This window comes from Pelobates fuscus, chromosome 3 (assembly GCF_036172605.1).
Source record: "Pelobates fuscus isolate aPelFus1 chromosome 3, aPelFus1.pri, whole genome shotgun sequence".
NCBI classification, from domain to species: Eukaryota; Metazoa; Chordata; class Amphibia; order Anura; family Pelobatidae; genus Pelobates; species Pelobates fuscus.
Genome location: NC_086319.1, coordinates 148,638,666 through 148,659,441, shown reverse-complemented (window position 1 = coordinate 148,659,441; position 20,776 = coordinate 148,638,666).

The following is a 20,776-nucleotide window of genomic DNA, read 5'->3' as shown; positions in this document are numbered from 1 at the left end:
ATTATTATATATCTTGTTATTTTCACTTGGGGACTGCTTTTTCCTTATAGATTAATTTTCTATCCGTTAAACCCTCTGGGTTAATGAGAGTTTTCTTTTTTCCTTTTCCCTTTGGGGTTCTTCCCCCTTAACTGTCCCCTCTCTTGTTTTTCCCGTTTTGTACTTCAGGTATCGTGCCGCTCGGGAGTTTTGTGAGGCCGGCTTGTTGCTGCCTCCTCCGATCCCCCCAAGCCCTCGGGACCGCAGAGCACGTCTTCTCTGCCTTCAGTCGCCGGGTGCACGCCACGCGAGCGCTCTTATCGACGACTGGAGCTTTCTACACGTGGCCGCCGGTCACTATGCGCACGCTCCCTCCTCGCTCGTTTTGGTGCTTGTTCCGAGATCTAGATGCTAGGGGGTTCCCTGTCCACATTAGACTGCGGTCTGAGGCCTATCAATAGGTCCTAGCGGTCTGGGAACACCATTTTCTCCCCTACATGTCAGCAGTACCTCCAGCTTGTGCCATATATATTTATAAGGATCCGTTACAGTACAAGGTGCTTCATACAGGGCTCACATGTGTTGGGGTGCAATCTGTGAATATATGTACTTCAATTAACCCCTTAACACTCTTCAGCCCTATTGGAATATCTGAGGTACACACCAATAAAGTGGCCCTTTTATATGCCTTACTCTTTCAGTAGTGACCTGGCCTGCGCTGTCTGTGCACATATCACTGGCTTGCTTTGTCTGTGCCCATAAGATTGGCCTGCTTTGTCTGTGCCCATAAGATTGGCCTGCGCTGTCTGTGCCCATAAGATTGGCCTGCGCTGTCTGTGCCCATAAGTTTGGCCTGCGCTGTCTGTGCCCATAAGATTGGCCTGCGCTGTCTGTGCCCATATGATTGGCTTGCGCTGTCTGTGCCCTCTGAATGGCCTGCTCTGACAATACCCTTTCTGAGCCGGCGCTTGCCTGCACCTAACTCCTTACAGCCGCTGGCCTAGGATATTGCACGGGAGATTTTTATTCTTGAGTCCACTATTACATTGTGTCCGTATACATTGCTACCGTAATATTTTGGTGACGCATGTCATTTCTACCCCCAGGGTCACACTACGGTCACGTTATGGATGCTCCAACCCAGGAGAGCATACAGGCTATGAATAAAGTGGCCGTTGCCGCTTCTGTGGAGAAAGTGCTTTTGCGCACACTGCCTCGGTCATCCCAAGATAGGGATGTATCGGAGAATCAGCGCAGGCTGATAGATTCCAGCCCCGACTCGCCGGACAGGGAACAAGCATGCGCTTCCAAGTGGGTGAAGGCCCTGAGCCGAGTACCCGGAAGGGTAAGGCTCCGGCGAAGAGACCCAGGCGGACAGCCGCCTCGTCTCCAGCACGCACACGATACTTCCCCGAGGAGGAGGAAGAGTTCACCCTTCCCGCACCCCTATCCGTACTGGATGAATGGCGGGCGGATCAATCCCCCTCAGAGGATGAAGGGGGTTGGGGCGAGGAAGACCCGGAGGAGTCAGCGTACCAACAGGACGCTGGTGAAGATGCCTCGCTACACCTACAATCCTCCTTTGGGGAAGACGTGTTCCTGGATTCAACGGGCGAACCCCTATTCGACCCACGCATCATCCGGCACCCCAGGTCTCCTGAGTGGTTGCTGCCCGAGCACCTGGCCCAGTTTGTCCATTATTGGGTTCGCAGACCCCTCCATGGGGCAGTTCGGAAGAGATTGAGGGCTGAGTGCCCTAGACCCACCTTACCAGATAAGGTCACTATGACGCCCGAATTCGACACGATGGTCTCCACCTATTTGACCCGTACCGGGCGCGATCCCAAGAAAGGGATCGAACGCAGTCTCCGCCTGGCACAAGATAAGGTGCTTGACATGTTAGGGCCGCTGGCACGGATCCTTTCCATGCCGGACAAGGCTGTTTCGCAGGGTTTCCCCCTGGACGCTGCAACCATAAGAGATTGGGCATTGCGCTCCATTTGCCTGCTGGGCAACTCAAACGTGGCATTGTGCACGGAGCAGAGAAAGTCGGTCCTAATGCGCATGGACGCTAAGTTATCTGAACTGGGATCCAAGGAACTGGGACCGTTGGCCAAAGGGCTACTACTACAGCCAGTAACCTGTGCTTATTATACATTATCCTCCCATAGCCAGCAACCTGTGTTTATTATACATTATCCCCCAATAGCCAGTAACCTGTGTTTATTATACATTATCCCCCATAGTAATTTATCGTTGGACCTAGGCATCATGATGTCTTAGGCCGGCCCAGAGAGTGAGTGAGTGAATAATATAATATATATGTTCAGAAACATATTAGTAATATATGTAAATCGGGTTCATGCAAAGAGGGTGAAAAGGTATTAGAAAAACACACTTATTGCATCAAATTTACAAAGCCAAACTTTTAAAAACTTTCCTCATTTCTTTCTCGGGATGAGGAATATATCGGTTGTAGACTGAGGATTTCCATCTGCCCAATCTTTTAATAATATGCACTGGAGTGTCAGTGTTGAAGGAGACCGAAGCTGCCCCTATTCTAAATGAAAGACCCAAGACATGGATACAACCCAATCTTAAGAGTAGTCTTCTGATGTAGAAGATGAATTTATCCGTAGTCAGAAGGATTCAGTGAGAGTAGTGGTGAAATGTGTGTGGCATGACTGAGTGTGGGTAAGTAAGAGCTGCTAATCTGCTAAATAGTACATTTTGGGGGTGCACTTCATATCTGAGAGTCAAATAGAAGCGTCAAATAGTGCGGTTACAGCGCAGTTTGACAAATTCTAATTTTTTGGGGTGCTAAATAGTACATTTGCAGCCTGCACTTCATATCTGACAGTCAAATAGAAGCGTCAAATACCAATATAACTATATTGTAATTCAGGGGCAATACCCTCACAAGTCAAACTGAGAGGTCAGTTTATAGGGAAAACTGTTGCCTGGATACAATACTAAAACAATTCCCATTTTTTCTTTGCAGAGTTTACATGCTGGAAAAACACAGGTGCCAACTGCTGTGGCTTTCTGCAGTGTGCAGACCGACAGGGAGGGCAGGGTTAAGGAGTGGATGGAAGACGATGTGGAGGATGATGAGGTCCTAGACCCCACTTGGAATCAAGGTCATGCGAGTGACATGTGCAGTTTAGAGGAAGAGGCGCTAGTGGCACAGAGGCACCAGCACAGCATAAGAGGGAGCAGGGTGCAAAAGCGGAGCGGACGTCATCGGCACGTATTAGCTCGAGAATTACCAGTTATCCAAGTAATTCATGTAGCGATCAAAGGATCCATAATAGAGTTGAGTGAACTCGAACTGCAAAGTTCGAGTTCGTACCAGATATAACGATCCATTCGTAGTTTCACAGTCAGGTGGGCAGTCCGGTGACCAGGACCCAGACACTGTCTGGGCGGTGGTCGGACGACCGGGACCCAGTATGCCTGATGTGAAAGTTAGGAGTACCAGTGTGGAATGGATTAGTAGGGTCTGGTGCAGTGTAACCGCACGCCCCCTGGTGTTGAGCACCAGCGTTTGTGCGGCCACATACCAGGACCCTGATGCAGCTTCAGTAAAAAGAGTACTGGATACCAGAAGCCATCACCAGACTGATCCGCAACTTGGAACGGGATGTGATCTTCACTGTAGCGGCTGTGCGCACTTTTGGCGTTGTCACCCTACTGCTGCTCGCCTGTCTGCGCTGCAGCGTAACTTCGGCCTTCCCGCTCACCGCCTCATGAGAATGCTGCGAGCAGCAGCAGGCGATAGTGGAGTTTCAGCTGCAGCACGCACGGGTCAGTGGCTCTGCACCAGACTTGCCTCCAATTGATCAGAGTTAAAGGATTTCAAGTGGACCCATTACAATTACAGGGCCTCTAAAGAGTCCTGTATTGTTATTTGTCGTCACTACCTCCCCTTGCCTCAAATGTGTCTTTTTTTTTTATGTCCCAATATTTTGTGGGCTACCACAATTAAATTAATATATATATATATATATATATATATATATATATATATAAATACAAAAAGAGAAGTCCTGCGCTGAAGCAGCAAGGACTACAACACACATCAGCCCCAATATATAGTAAAAACCAAAGAAAAGAAAAACGTTACCTGCACTTTCTCCTTAATCCCTATGTATATTTAGACAAATGGAGGTCATTTAGTTGCTCCAATGGCCATTGGAGGGAATGCCCGCCTGCCAACGTCAAGGCAGACCCCCCTAAGCGGGTCCTAACACTGACCCTTCAGCCTGCTTCCTTGAGCTTCTGGCAAAGATATCTCTAATGAGACAGAAAGGGGTATTTTTTTATATACACCCCTATACTTATTAACCCTTAATAGGGAACACATGGGATGGGTAGCAGCATTGTAACCAGGCTGTGTGATACAAAGTAAATACAAATACAAAAAGAGAAGTCCTGCGCTTAAGCAGCAAGGACTACAACACACATCAGCCCCAATATATAGTAAAAACCAAAGAAAAGAAAAACGTTACCTGCGCTTTCTCCTTAATCCCTATGTATATTTAGACAAATGGAGGTCATTTAGTTGCTCCAATGGCCATTGGAGGGAATGCCCGCCTGCACCCGCCTAACCCTATTAAGGGTTAATAAGTATAGGGGTGTATATAAAAAATACCCCTTTCTGTCTCATTAGAGATATCTTTGCCAGAAGCTCAAGGAACAGGCTGAAGGGTCAGTGTTAGGACCCGCTTAGGGGGGTCTGCCTTGACGTTGGCAGGCGGGCATTCCCTCCAATGGCCATTGGAGCAACTAAATGACCTCCATTTGTCTAAATATACATAGGGATTAAGGAGAAAGCGCAGGTAACGTTTTTCTTTTCTTTGGTTTTTAATATATATATATATATATATATATATATATATATAACAAGAAAAATAATCCTGCACTCCACTTCCAAGGTATGATTGCCCGGTGCTTGTCCAGCAAAATACAGAAAAAGAAAACAAGATAGCACTCCCAGGACTTGTAAGTCAAAAAATAATAAAACGTAACTTTTAATCAGCTTGCAAAAAATCAACGTTTCAGTCTGTTAACCACAGACTTTCATCAGGACTAGTACACACACTGTAAAAACACATATATATACAAAAATACTTATTAGCAATCAACTTACCCGCCACCGAGATAATTGCATCTCCCTGTCAGCTCAGTCCGGGTCTCCCGCGGGTTCCGCCGACGTCAGTGCGTGCGTCAAAATGACGTAATTACGGGGGGGCGTGTCCTGACCACGCATGTGAGCAGACGTGCAGAGGCAGAGCTCTCCCGGTTAGCGGCACCAAACCGACCTTCACAGCGTAAATAACCCTCGAAACGAGCGGCAAAACCGACATCCCGGCAGGTGAACGCCACAGCTACTGATGGCATCTAAAAAATTCAAGCAAAAGACCCTAAATCCGCACTTAGAACGGCCGCAAACCGCGGAGCCGAAAATCCAAGATGGCGCCGACGGACAGCACTCGCCTGCACATGGCACTAACACAGGAGACTGTATGTCGGAGCTCAGCAGCCCAGCGACAAACGCCTCTATCAGGCTCATAATGCAAGAACTCAAAACCTCATTTAAAGCGGATATCCAACAAATGACAGCGGATATCAGGGCAGATATACACAGCATGGGGGAGCGCACTACCCGCCTAGAGGACAAGACTGAAGAGCTGGTGGAAGCACATAATTCCATAGCAGAGGCCTACTCAGACCTGGAGCGCAAATTAAAATCTCTAGAAGACAAAGTGGCTGACCAGGAAGACAGGAGCAGGCGGAATAATATCCGTATAAGAGGCATACCAGAGAACATTTCACAGCAAGATCTGCCTAGGTATGTTAAGGATTTATTTAAAGCCCTGATCCCTTCATTGTCCGAATTTGATCTCATCCTGGATAGGACTCACAGGCTACCCAAGCCCAAACACCTTCCGCCCGACACGGCGAGAGACACAATCACTAGAGTGCATCATTTTACTGTCAAGGACAGAATCATGCAGACGTCAAGAAACAGGGACAACTGGCCGGAACGACACAAAGACATCAGGCTCTTCACGGATCTCTCCTCGGCGACCATGCTCAAGCGCCGCACCTTTGCACCAATTACAGAGGCGCTGAGAAACGCAAATATCTTTTACAAGTGGGGCTTCCCCACAAAACTGCTAATTAAACGAAACGGTGTGGACAGATCCATCACGACCCCAGAAGAGGGCCAAAAGGCGCTTCAAGAATGGGATGTACCCCTACTGACTACCAGCCCGCGGAAAAAGCAAGCAACGGCCCAAACACCGAAAACGATTTCCAAAGACTGGTCGCGAATCCACAGGGCCTCCCAAGCACACGCGGACCGGGACCAATCACCGACCTGAAGGCCCAGACCCGCCGCCGCTTCGCTTCCTCCTATGGACTTAACATACAGGTTCCACATGTTTATGCTTATGTTAACATTGCAGTTTACCCCCGATACCTACTAAGGGTTTAACAGTAGGCCACGGCCTAGCCGCACCGGGCGAGCGATGTACTACGCTCGACCCACGCTATTACTGATCTCCTCTACACAGAGATCCAAGTAACACACTTCGTGTGATACACCCCCACGGCTTTTGTAGCCCACTTTCTCCGTTGCTCTAGGCAACATATGCCACCAAATGGTGACTTACGGAATATTGTATATAGTTTGCCCCCCCGTTTCCCCCCTCCCCTCCTCAATACCCTCCCTCAGAGAGTACTATGCCAGTTCAGTGTAATGGTTATGCCAAAATTCATGATTCTCAGGCCACCTAGGCCCACAATATCGATGAGCAAACCCTTGATACAGCATCCCCCAAGACGGCCAGATGGGGATTAAGCTCATGTCCCTAAATGTTAAGGGGCTTAACTCCCCTAATAAGCGGAGACTAGCCCTCCAGGAAGCGAAGAAATGCGGGGCCCAGATTGCATTTTTTCAAGAGACCCACTTTCAGTGGAAGGTTCGGCCCAAATTTACCTCTAGATGGTATCCTCATGATTTCCACACATGTTATTCGGCTAAGAAAAGAGGGGTATCCACATTAATTAGCAAAGACGTTGCATTCTCCTTGATCAGGAAAATTAGCGATAAAAAAGGTCGATATTTGATTTTACAATGTATGTTAAATAATGCACCGTATACTTTAATCAATATGTACAGCCCTAATGACAATCAAAATGAGTTTTTACAGATGATTTTAGCCTTAACTGATATGTACAAGCATGGGGAGGTGATCATTGGAGGCGACATGAATTGTCTACTAGATAGTAGACTGGACTCTTCTTCTACCGCCCAACTCAAGAGTAGCACACTCAGACACAAAAACACTCTAACCACAAAAATATGCTCTACGCTACAATCAGCTCACATGGTAGACCCATGGCGCATCTTACACCCAACTGACATAGACCATACATGCTACACAGCGGCCCACAACAGTTATTCCAGGATAGATCGATTCCTTATCCCTGCCACATCAATGACCCAGATAGAAGGAGCAACGATTGGGGTAATGACGTGGTCGGACCACGCTCCCATCACGCTCAGCGTTAAAGAAGCGTTTCCTAATAAGGGATCCGGCTCCTGGAGACTTAACGAGTCCCTCCTAACGGACCCGTCCATAATATCCCAGATAACGGAAGATCTCCAAAACTATATTAAGGAAAACATGACCGCTGATTCCACTATTGAACAGATTTGGTTAGCACACAAAGCGGTCATAAGGGGCAGTTTCATAAAACATGCGAGCTATGCTAAAAAACGAAGATTAGCTGAATATACCAACCTATTAGACGAAATACGCACCCTGACTCACGCCAACAAACGAGACCCGCACCCAAACACGAAATCAAAACTTCTAGTCCTCCAAAGCAAACTACACAACATCGAGCTAGCCAAAACCACATACCAACTTAGGAAACTCAAACACAACTTTTTCATGAATGGTAATAAAGCAGGTGCAATTCTAGCATCACAACTAAAAAAACGAAATGTCGCCTCCAGGATCGCCTTCCTTAATGTTTCTAAAGGTACAAAAGTGACGAAACCCCAAGACATTGTGGACCAATTCGCCCATTACTACGGCGAACTATACAATCTCAAACAAGATCCCAAGGTGACTGAACCTACCCCTGACAAAATAGACGAATTTCTAAAAGACTTAGACCTACCCCAACTGTCAGAAGAAGACCTGGCGCCCCTGACAAAACCCTTCTCTCTAGATGAACTAACAAACGCAATCTCCCAACTCCCAACGCACAAGTCTCCAGGTCCTGATGGTTTATCCAACGAATATTACAAAACTTTCTCGCCTACCATAGCACCACTGTTCCTCCAATTAGTCAATAAATGCGCTGAAACAGGCGCACTCCCGAAGGAAATGCTGCTGGCTCATATCTCTACCCTTCCCAAACCTGGTAAACCCCCCACGTATTGTAAAAACTTTCGGCCTATATCCCTCCTAAATGGAGACGCCAAGCTCTATGCGAAGCTGCTCAGTAATCGGATAGCACCCCTCCTTCATAAGATAGTTCACAACGACCAATCTGGGTTCGTCAGGGGGCGCCAGGGCTCAGACAACACCAGAAAAATCTTAAATATGATCTCCACACTGGAGTCCAAAAGATCAACTGGCCTCCTTCTCGCCCTAGACGCGGAGAAGGCCTTTGATCGCTTACACTGGGCTTACATGACTAAAGTCTTGGAACGATTCAATTTCCCAAAACCCATTATAAATAGCATAATGGCTCTGTACAACCACCCGGCAGCAAAAGTGTCACATGGAGGGTTCCTCTCAACTACTTTCTCTATCACCAATGGCACCCGTCAGGGATGCCCCCTTTCGCCCCTCTTATACATACTCGCCTTAGAACCCCTGGCCCAAAAGATCAGAACACACCCCGAGATACCAGGTGTCAATATCCACAACAAAATATACAGCCTAGCACTGTTTGCGGATGATATCTTTATAGCCCTATCAGACCCCAAACGATCTCTCGCACCCTTGCTCAATCTGCTAAAGGAATTTGGCGATGTCTCTTATTACCGTCTAAACCAAGACAAAACTCAAGCCCTACCAATAAACATGCCAAAGCCCCTGTTAGACACATTACAGACCTCCTACCAGTTTGACTGGAAACAACATTCTATAACGTATCTGGGAATAAAAATAGCACCCACGATCTCTGCCATCTCCCAACTAAATTACAAGCCCCTGCTAACGCTCTGCAAAGTAGAAATGAATAAATGGAAGCACACCAAACTCTCATGGTTGGGCAGGATAAACTCTTACAAAATGATGATCCTCCCACGAATACTCTATATCTTCAGGATGTTACCCTTAGGGATCACTCCCCAATTCTGTAAAACCTTACAAAAATTATGTGGCACCTACATCTGGCAGGGGAAGAGACCCCGAGTATCCCTGGCACTCCTCCAGGCCGCCCCACGACTCGGAGGAGTGGGCCTCCCTAATCTGCAGCAATATCACAGGGCAGCGATTCTATCCACAAGTATACTCCTACATGCTCCCCCGGGCACTCTTCAATGGGTAGACATGGAGAGAACACAATTCCCAACCACATCTCTCACCGACCACTTATGGACACCAAGGAAGTTTAGGACCAAACGCACTGACCTTTTCCCGACCACACAGCTTACCATTTCCATATGGGACACTTTTATGGACACTTTAGGACACAAAGATACATTACACGTCAAATCTCCACTCTCTGTGTTAAAGATGATAATACCCGACATCCCCCTCAGAGACTGGACTATGGCGGGAGTGACGGAAATCTCACAACTCCTAGATACCAAGGGAGTGATCCCGTTCCCAATCCTACAGGAGCAATGGTCCCTTCCCAGTAGGGCTACTTTTTCTTACCTACAAATAAAAAGTGTGTTGCAGGTACATACACCTACACCTCCAACACCTGACGCAGACAGACTTACCTCTCACCTACTCCTAAAAAGATGCTGGACAGCGCCCACAAAACCCAAATCACTTGCTCTTTGCTACAAAGCATGGCAGGAACTCTCAACCACTACGGCGCATCCCCACAAACACCATTGGGAGACAGACTGCGGGACGGTGCTGACAGAAAGCGACTGGCTAAGCGCACTCAATAACCTCTCCAAGTGGACAAAGTGTTATACGCACATTGAGGCCCATAAAAAACTCCTCTACCGCTGGTACATGACCCCGCAGAAACTGCACCGCATATACCCCAACACACCCGACACCTGTTGGAGATGTGGGGCGTCTGTAGGCACGCTAGAGCATCTGTGGTGGTCGTGCGTCGGCATCCGACCACTCTGGACCGCCGTATCCCAGACATTAGACCAACTACACATCCCTACATTCCAACTATCGAGGTCTTCATGTCTCCTTCTTCTGCTCCCACCGCACCTCACTCTAGCACAGAAACAAATTACAGCACTCACTATCTTGGCAGCAAGAAACCTACTAGCGCTGCACTGGAAATCGCAGATATGCCCATCCCTGACCCAGCTCCAAATTAAACTCACCCAATACAAAGTCTACGAAAGGATGGCAATAACCTCTCCACAAAAGAAATTAACGTTTGACCTAAATTGGGGGGAATGGGAAGGAGTGAGAGATGACACGGGAGAAACACAAGGATAAACCCCAAAACAGACGGTACGGCCACGAACTAGACGATCCCCACTTCTAATTGACGTGACCCATATAATATTACTACTCTATGCTCTGACAGTACTTTCACACCCCACCACCCCTCCCTTGCCCACCCTGGATTACCTACCACCCTCCTCATCCCCTCGCCAAGTTCCTACCCCCTCAGGTAGTTCCCACCTATGCACCAGCTTACCCATTAGCCCAGGAATGTTCTAGCGATCGAAGAGTAACCAGCACTAAACCAACCTAAGGTCACGAACCGACTCAATATATGCTATATATGATGTATGCTGTAATACTTCACCCTGTATGACCGCAGCTGTTGTAAATATTAAATGGATGTGAAGATCGAATACAGTGTTGCATAATGTGTCCCCCAATAACATTCCCCTTTTACTTCTGTACCCCCTCACGTTTTCACGTTTTCAAAAACAATAAAATACAAATTTGAAAAAAAAAAATGACGTAATTACGTAACGCCGGCGTCATTACCGCAACACGTGACCACCCGTCCGGCAGCATCATGGGGAGGTTGTTACCATGGAGAAAAGCTCCATGGTAAACACTAAAAGCAAAACAACACACAAACGGCTAAGGAGGCAGTAGAAGTATAGTATATGAAAAATTGCAAGTTAGAAACACCCCAATATAGAATATATCCCTATTGAATAGGGAGATTAGGAGTATAAACATTATCAATGCATTAATACAAAGAATGCTAAAATAGATATACCTCTTAAGGAGCAGCACACATGAATGCCAAAATATGAGGGGATTATTATGTTAGTTGAAAATTAAATAGAGAAATAAGCAAATATCCTCTTAAATGTAATACAAAACAGGAGCATATATACAGCCACAGCTGATATCCCTGTATAATACCACCCCCAGTCTATATCATATAGCAGCCCATCACGTTAGAAAAACAAACAAGCAAATAAGAAGGAAGGTATACACAACCTAACGGGGATAATTAGACTTATTACCATCATCTATGAGGCGTCAAGGGAATGTGCCTATCCCACCGGGTGGGCATCATTGACCCACCTTTATCTCATCCGGTCTCCAAAGTATATCCCCTCATCGGCCTCAAGATATTGCTATCGTATCACCATCTAAAATCCAACGTATTAAGAAACAATTCTGGATGGAACACATAAATTCTGGATACCACAATAAAGAACACATGTAGTGACTCCCCCCAAAAGGGTGGGCACCCATGACATCGTTCTATTTGAACCGGTAACCATCGAAACCAAAGGGGAGAAGAATAACCATCCTCAAAACTGAATATACAGGGAGGTAGCTTAACCCCAAGGGTGAGCCTCCATCTCCTATTTCAGTATCTGTCAGGTTATATACAATTTAAATCACAAGAACACAGATAATGAATATTTTTCATTTAGTCCATAAGGATGAACTGTTTGTAGTGTCCTTATCCAAAATAGTTCTCGTTGTAGGAGCATCTTTTTGCGGTCGCCACCCCTCCTAGGCATAGGGACATGATCGATAGCCATTAGCTTCATAGATGGCAAAGTATGACCTAGTTCAAGAAAGTGCTTCGCTACCGGTAACTCCGACTTGTGGTCCCTATATGCTGTTCTGATACTGGACCTATGGTTCCGGATACGTTCCCTCAATGGTAAATCCGTTTTCCCGATATAAGTTAAGCCACAAGGGCACGTCAGCTTGTAAATCACGAAGTCACTGGTGCAAGTTAATCGATGTTGAATGCGGAAACTTGTACCTGTGTGAGGATGTGTGAACGTCTTTCCAGGGATCATGTGTCCACACGTCACACAACCTAGACAGCGATAGCTATGAATACCTTCCTTCTTATTTGCTTGTTTGTTTTTCTAACGTGATGGGCTGCTTTATGATATAGACTGGGGGTGGTATTATACAGGGATATCAGCTGTGGCTGTATATATGCTCCTGTTTTGTATTACATTTAAGAGGATATTTGCTTATTTCTCTATTTAATTTTCAACTAACATAATAATCCCCTCATATTTTGGCACTCATGTGTGCTGCTCCTTAAGAGGTATATCTATTTTAGCATTCTTTGGATTAATACATTGATAATGTTTATACTCCTAATTTCCCTATTCAATAGGGATATATTCTATATTGGGGTGTTTCTAACTTGCAATTTTTCATATACTATACTTCTACTGCCTCCTTAGCCGTTTGTGTGTTGTTTTGCTTTTAGTGGTTACCATGGAGCTTTTCTCCATGGTAACAACCTCCCCATGATGCTGCCGGACGGGTGGTCACGTGTTGCGGTAATGACGTCATTTTGACGCACGCACTGACGTCGGCGGAACCCGCGGGAGACCCGGACTAAGCTGACAGGGAGATGCAATTATCTCGGTGGCGGGTAAGTTGATTGCTAAAATGTATTTTTGTATATATATGTGTTTTTACAGTGTGTGTACTAGTCCTGATGAAAGTCTGTGGTTAACAGACTGAAACGTAGATTTTTTGCAAGCTGATTAAAAGTTAAGTTTTATTATTTTTTGACTTACAAGTCCTGGGAGTGCTATCTTGTTTTCTTTATATATATATATATATATATATATATATATATATATATATATATATATATATATATATAAAAACAGTGTTGGCTACCTCATCCTCCACCGCTGCTTCCATCTACACCTCCACGGTCACCGCCTCCTCAACCTATGGGTCACTTAGCATATACTAGGTACACATTAGCAGAGGTTTGTGAAGGTCTTTTCTCCATGCATCAGGAGTTGAGCATTTCTCCATGCATCAGGACTGCAAGAAATGCACCGCAGGCCACAAATGTTTATTTTTTTGTATGTCCCAATATTTTGTGGGCTACCACAATAAAATATATATATATATATATATATATATATATATATATGTGTATATATATGTATGTGTGTATATATATATATATATATATATATATATATAAACAGTGTTGGCTACCTCATCCTCCTCCTCCACCGCCACAGTCACTGCCTCCTTAACCTATGGGTCACTTAGTATAAACTATGTACACATTAACAGAGGCTTGTAAAGGCCTTTTCTCCATGCATCAGGAGTTGAGCATTTCTCCATGCATCAGGACTGCAAGAAATGCACCGCAGGCCGCAAATGTTTCTTTTTTTTATATGTCCCATTATTTGGGGGGCTACCCCAATTAAAAAAAACAAAACAAAACAAACAAATAAAAAAACGTTTTGGCTACCTCCTCCTCTTCCACTGCCGCTTCCACCTACACCGCCACGGTCACAGCCTCCTCAACCTATGGGTCACTTAGTATAAACTATGTACACAATAGCAGAGGCTTGTGAAGACCTTTTCTCCATGCATCAGGAGTTGAGCTCAGTTTGAACAATGAAAGAGAATACCCTGCACTCCAGCCCTCTCTCAAATAGATAATTCTGGTGATCCTCCTGACAGCCATGCTTTAGATTTTGATTTATGTTCTTCCAAAGCTAAAATCAAAGATTCCATCTAGTGCTATTTTATGGCTCAGCTGTATTTTTATGTTATTTTAGGTTATTTCCCTATCCACATTTGTTTGCAGGGCACTTGTCCTACTCTTAGTCCCATTTTACTTGCTTTTGCAGGTCTCTAGCTCTTTCCAGGAGTTTTTTAGAGGCAATTTTGTGGCCAAAAGTTCAGGTCCCCATTGACTATGACAATGGGGTTCGGGTTCGGGGTCAAGTTCAGTGTCAAGTTCGAACCCGAACCCGGACTTTTTTTCAAAAACCCGCCGGACCCGAACATCCAGGTGTCCGCTCATCTCTACCCATGTGCTTTTGTTTTTTTGAGTTTACAGCTTGTGATAGAGCTTAGGAAAACATTTATCCATCACATGATATCAAACTACCAGATTTATTTTGGTTCATAAATCTTTATTAAACAGTTTGTCCATGACATTGATTAGTCTTTTACCATACGTTGAATGGCATAATATCATCCTTTACATTACAAAGTGCTTTGAATAATATTTACTTTAAAAATTTCTTCCTGTTAATTAGTTCTAATGGAAACTATTTGTTTGCCATTGCTGTGTGTATATAGACTTTAGCCTACTCTAAAGTGTTTACCTGGCCTTTATTTCACAGCTGAGTAAGAGAATTAGAATCTTTTAATGGACTGTGCATTATATCTTATCCCTTATGACTCAAAAAAATCTGTCTAATGTTTGCATGATTAATAGGCTATTGGCACTGATTGGAAACACATTACAATATATATTCCTTATTTGTCTATGTTAAGCAATATAATTGGTTGCTTGAGTTGGAAAACATTTTCTACAAAGCGTTACTGTAATATGCTTTTAGCATTTACCATGTTGTACTGTTAAGTACTATGTAATTAGTTTCATAAGGCTTTACAGAAAATTTAAATTAAACTTACATTCAGACCACATTACAAGCAAAAGAATTCAAAATCCTTTTTAAAAAATTAATCAACAATAATAAATATGACATTGTGTACATAGTAGTGGTAACAAATTGAAAATAGCTTTTATAATGATTATTAATAGCACCTGATAATAAACATAAGATCCAAAAAAAATCACTAACACACAATAATTATGTACAATACACTATAATATATGATAATACATTAAAACAGCCATTTACAAGATAGCATAAAAACTGATTCTCATTCGACTATTGTATAAAACCCGCTCAAAAAAGTATTAGGGTAATTCACTAAACAGAGAGGTTACCCATATTATGCCATCAGCACAGTCAAACACAACACATAAAGAAAAAAAGAGAGAGTCGCATTGGTGCATATATCAACAGACACTAAACTCTTAAAGGTAGACATGTGAATGGCCATATCAGCGTTACAAATATATCTAGCCTATTCCCAGGCTGGGGAAAACCTCCACAGCACACATCAGGTGCAGTCCCTCTGAGTCTGCTTCATAATGCCCTTGTATACTCCTCCTCTGGCTCCAGGCTCAGATGAGAACCCTGGCACATGGTCCACTGACCTCAGTATCTTCGTTGGCCAGGTCAGGATCCAGAGTGAGTACCTTTATGGGCTAATTCTCCCAGATGTGTGGTTGTTGCCCAGGGAGAGGACCCTTCCGGGCTCCCGGCCCAGAATATGAGGAACAGACATTGGTGTAAACATATTCGACTTGCCTAGTTGGGGAGTCAGCTTGTATGGTCTGTGCAGAAAGAAGGGACCAGAATTTTGTGTATATGTCATTGAGTACTGCAAGGAATGCTTCCCTCCGTCTTTGCAGAGATTCCATTACCAACAGCTGCTGGGCAGCTTATTCCGCCGCCATCTCGGGGCTAGAGTAGCCTCGCAAAGCAGGCAGATGTATTTGTCATGCTAGAAGACAGGTGAGTAGCAGGTATTGCAGCGAGGGAAACCGGGATAACCTCCACCAGCCCAAAGAGGGGGCTGATAATTCAGTGCAGCTGATTGGAAAGTCCAGATTAGTGTCTCTAGGCACCTTATAATGTGGTCCTGCCAAATAAAATTAAGAGTTTAGGTGAATATACCTTGGTACCTAGTAATTCAGGGCACCTGAATGGAGTAGGCTGTCCAGATATATAGCACTTCACAATTGCATTTTTATTTTTTGCGTTTTTAACACACAAAAAAAAACCCTTTCACTGATGACATCATGGTCATTCTACATTTTACTGCTTTAAAACACTCATATTTGTGTTCAGCGATGTCTCACAAGTACATTGTACTCCATGTACAGGTTTTGGAAAGTTACAGGGTCACATTAAATGCTTTGGAATATATATATATATATTACATACTTTTTACCTCATTTGGATTCCACTACTAACTGATGACACCCAGCTATATCTCTCCTCCCTCCCAGGATCTCTGAACTGCCATCCTGCAATGTGTCACTGCTTGCCTTTCTTCCGTTTCTGACTGGATGTCCTCACGCTTTCTGAAACGAAATCTTTCTAAGACCGAACTCCTTGTCTTTCCTCCTCCTAATACTGATCCTCCTCTTTCACTCTCCCTTCAAATTAGTGGTATCCACATCAGTCCATCCTTGCAAGCGTGCTCTCTTGGTGTCAAAGTTGATTCTGGCCTCACCTTTGAGCCTCACATCCAGCATGTTACCAAATCCTGTAGATTCCATTTTAAATACATAGCCAACATTTGCCCCTTTCTTATGCAAGATGCTACTAAGGAGCTTGCCCATGCTCTAGTAATTTCCTGCATGGATTATTGTAACCCTCTCCTAATCAAAGTGCTAACCCATACCTATAAAGCACCAGACAATTCTAGCTCCTCTATTATTTTTATTATTTCACAGATCCATAGGTATGCCCCTTCACAGTCTCTCTGCTCTGCCTGTGACCTTCTCCTGTCCGCTGCTCGCACCTGTACGGCCAACTCACGCTTGCAGAACTTGCCCTGGGTGGCTCCCTTCCTATGGAAAAGTCTGCCTACTGCCATCAGACTCTCCCCTAGTTTTCAATCCTTTAAGAAGTGCCTTAAAACCCATCTCTTTAGGAAAAGCTTATGGCCTCCCAGAGTAACCTCTACCTCACATACCTGTCTTTTGCTCTCTCCTAAAGGGCAGCACTCTACTCTCCCCTCCAGCTCTGCTTCACTCCCACCTTATTTGATTGTTATTTCCTGTCCTATTGTGTTTTACACCCCACCTTCTATAGACTGTAAGCTCATTTAAGCAGGGTCCTCTTCAACCTATCGTTCCTGTAAGTTTTCTTGTAATTGTCCTATTTATAGTTAAATCCCCCCCTCTTATAATATTGTAAAGCGCTACAGAATCTGTTGGTGCTATATAAACGGCAATAATAATACATATATATATATGGCCATGGCAACTAATCCAGGGTTAGCTCCTCCCCTCACTCCCATTGGACAGGACTACATTTTAGCCAATAAAAGGCCACATGAACATAATACCCCAGTTATTTTCCTGTCCACAGTTATTTCCCTTAGACTTTCTCTGTGGGGTATTTCATTATCCTAAATTTTCTTTTTGACATACCTGGGACTTGTTAGTTCATTTTCCTGGGGTACGTTCAGCCTCTCTTCTCCCAGAAGCTGCAGTATACGGCACCTCACCAAGGGTGACCCCCTGCAGAACCCCCCTTACTGGGGATGCATGCTGCAGTGACCCTTGGGTAGCAGCGTAAAAACCCAAGGGCAGAGTACAGAATATTTGATAGAGTCCTAACCTCAACATCTGAGGAAAGGGATTTAGGGGTGATTATTTCTTATGACTTAAAGGTAGGCAGACAATGTAATAGAGCAGCAGGAAATGCTAGCAGAATGCTTGGTTGTATAGGGAGAGGTATTAGCAGTAGAAAGAGGGAAGTGCTCATGCCATTGTACAGAACACTGGTGAGATCTCACTTGGAATATTTTACGCAGTACTGGAGACCGTATCTTCAGAAGGATATTGATACCTTAGAGAGAGTTCAGAGAAGGGCAACTAAACTGGTTCATGGATTGCAGGATAAAACTTACCAGGAAAGGTTAAATGATCTTAATATGTATAGCTTGGAGGAAAGACGAGACATGGGGGATATGAAACATTTAAATACATAAAGGGAATCAACACAGTAAAGGAGGAGACTATTTTTAAAAGAAGAAAAACTACCACAACAAGAGGACATAGTCTTAAATTTGAGGGACAAAGGTTTAAAAATAATATCAGGAAGTATTACTTTACTGAGAGGGTAGTGGATGCATGGAATAGCCTTCCAGCTGAAGTGGTAGAGGTTAACACAGTAAAGGAGTTTAAGCATGCGTGGGATAGGCATAAGGCTATCCTAACTATAAGATAAGGCCAGGGACTAATGAAAGTATTTAGAAAATTGGGCAGACTAGATGGGCCGAATGGTTCTTATCTGCCGTCACATTCTATGTTTCTATGTTTCTTACAGAGCTATCAGAGGAGAACTTCATACCTGTTAGCAACTTTGGTGATAACAGTAAGTACTTCAGGGCCAGGCAGCTATTGCCGGATGTGACCTTTGATTTGGGACAATTTTAGAAGAAACCTCAGGTGTGCTGGATATTTCATTTTTTACATATGTGTCCAGGTTATGTGATGTAACAATTCCAGTATAGCAGACCAAATAATTATATATTTATTAAACCTGCTAATGTTTAATAAACAGCTTTTTTACATCAAATATGCTACTTGTTATAGAAATCATATAATGCAAGAAGAATGTACAAAAACCTCAAATAAAGAACATAAAATGTACAAAACAACGCCAGTAGAGAAGACACAGAACGTATGAAAATGCTGTATGATAAACTGACCTCTTGAATCTATTTCAAATACTTGTCTGTTCACTTCTCTATAACAGAGAAAAAAAAAATCCATAAGCATACCTTGCTGATCCCGCCCCTAACGGCAGTCATGATCTAACATGTGATCTCCTAATTACTACCCCAACTTTTATTGATTTATTTTGATTACTATGATTTTAAAAAACAACAACAAAAAAAACAACGCAGACACATTTTATATTTACAGCCTTTTGAAGCACCAATTAAATGTTTACCTTTACAGTATTATCCATGTCCGTGTACTTTTATTGTTTCATTTATACCTTTTCATTTAAAATATAGAACACTTTATTTATTTAAAGGCATTTCCCTTAAAAAAGACAAACAGCAATTGCTCTTTTATTACACCACAGTCGATAGTTATATTAACAATAATCTCCGAGAAACATTTATTTCAGTGTCTTAGTTTATTGTAACATGAATGATACTTTGTAATCCATCAATTTTATAGCATATGAGTAAGCAGTGATATATCTTTATTAACCTCCTTATCAGAGGTAGTCACTGTATTTATTTTGAATGCAGGCTTTTAGATGTTCTTTTAAATATTAATGAATAGTCTCTAGTAGTCAGCATAAATATGATTTGCATTAGTGGAAGTCGTATTCATTGAGTGCCTCTGATGTCAGCTATTCAGCTTAGCGCTGTCTGACATCATCTTCCGAGGTCACTGACAATTTTGACCTTTTATCTTCTACATAATTTCTGTGCTCTTCAAAAAGCTCTTTTGAATTGATTTGAAATTTTGACTCTTCCCTTTCTGAGGTCGTAAAATTGATAATTATTCAGATGGGAAATGAGTGCTGAGTGAAAAATCAATTCCACCCGCTCTCTGCTGCGTATAAAATTACTTCTTAGTCTGCTGGTTGCAACGAATGGCCAGGGTAAAAGCAGCAGGGAGGAATTGTATGAAGAGTAAGCTGGATGTAGCTAATAGCCTGGAGGGATTGCACTTTAGTCTGAAAGAGTGGGCCAGTGGGGGGTTATTATCAACAATGATGATGCTCATTGATCATATGTTTACATTAGGTTTCTGTTGCCTTATAAATCAGCCTTGAATAGAAACGGAACCCAGGGCCATGGTTCTTACCAGCGGGACAATGTATTAAATTATTCTCATTTTCACACACAGATGAAAAGTGAGCCATTGATTATTCAGCGACTGCCCATTCAGCGACTGCCCATTAAATGCTGTTTTTTATAGATGATTTGTCTATCAAAGACTATAATGAACAAGGGCACTGCTTTATAAGTAGGGGTTTCAGTTTTCAAGACAGCTGTGTCAGTCTAATGCCTAATCCTATTATGAGGAATATGTTACAAATAGCTTAACAGTACTTAAAACAAGACCTCAGTTTTGCTGGAAGTGTTTAGAAATGGTGTCAGCTCTTTAAGGTTTTAATTTTATGCTGTAGAATCTTAGCATGGTTTTTACTGTACTTTTTGTTATATAAAGAATATAACATTAATATATAAAAATAATTAATAAACAGCATTTGTAGCTTTTATAGTCATTGGAAACAACTTTGGGTTCAATTACATTACTGCCAGAGGCTCTGTTGGGAACAAATGCACACTCTTTTGGAGCGTTTTTTTTTCTAAGGCGTATTACATTGCACCTCCATAAGGCAGAATAGCTTTGGTTGTTTTGTTTTTTTAAAAGCTGTTAAAAGCAGCCATCAATTATTTTCAGAGATGTTTTCTATAGCAAAGCATTTGTTATATTTTTGTTTTGCAAGTGTTCAAGTGTCCTAACATGAAAAATAGGTCTACAGCAAAAA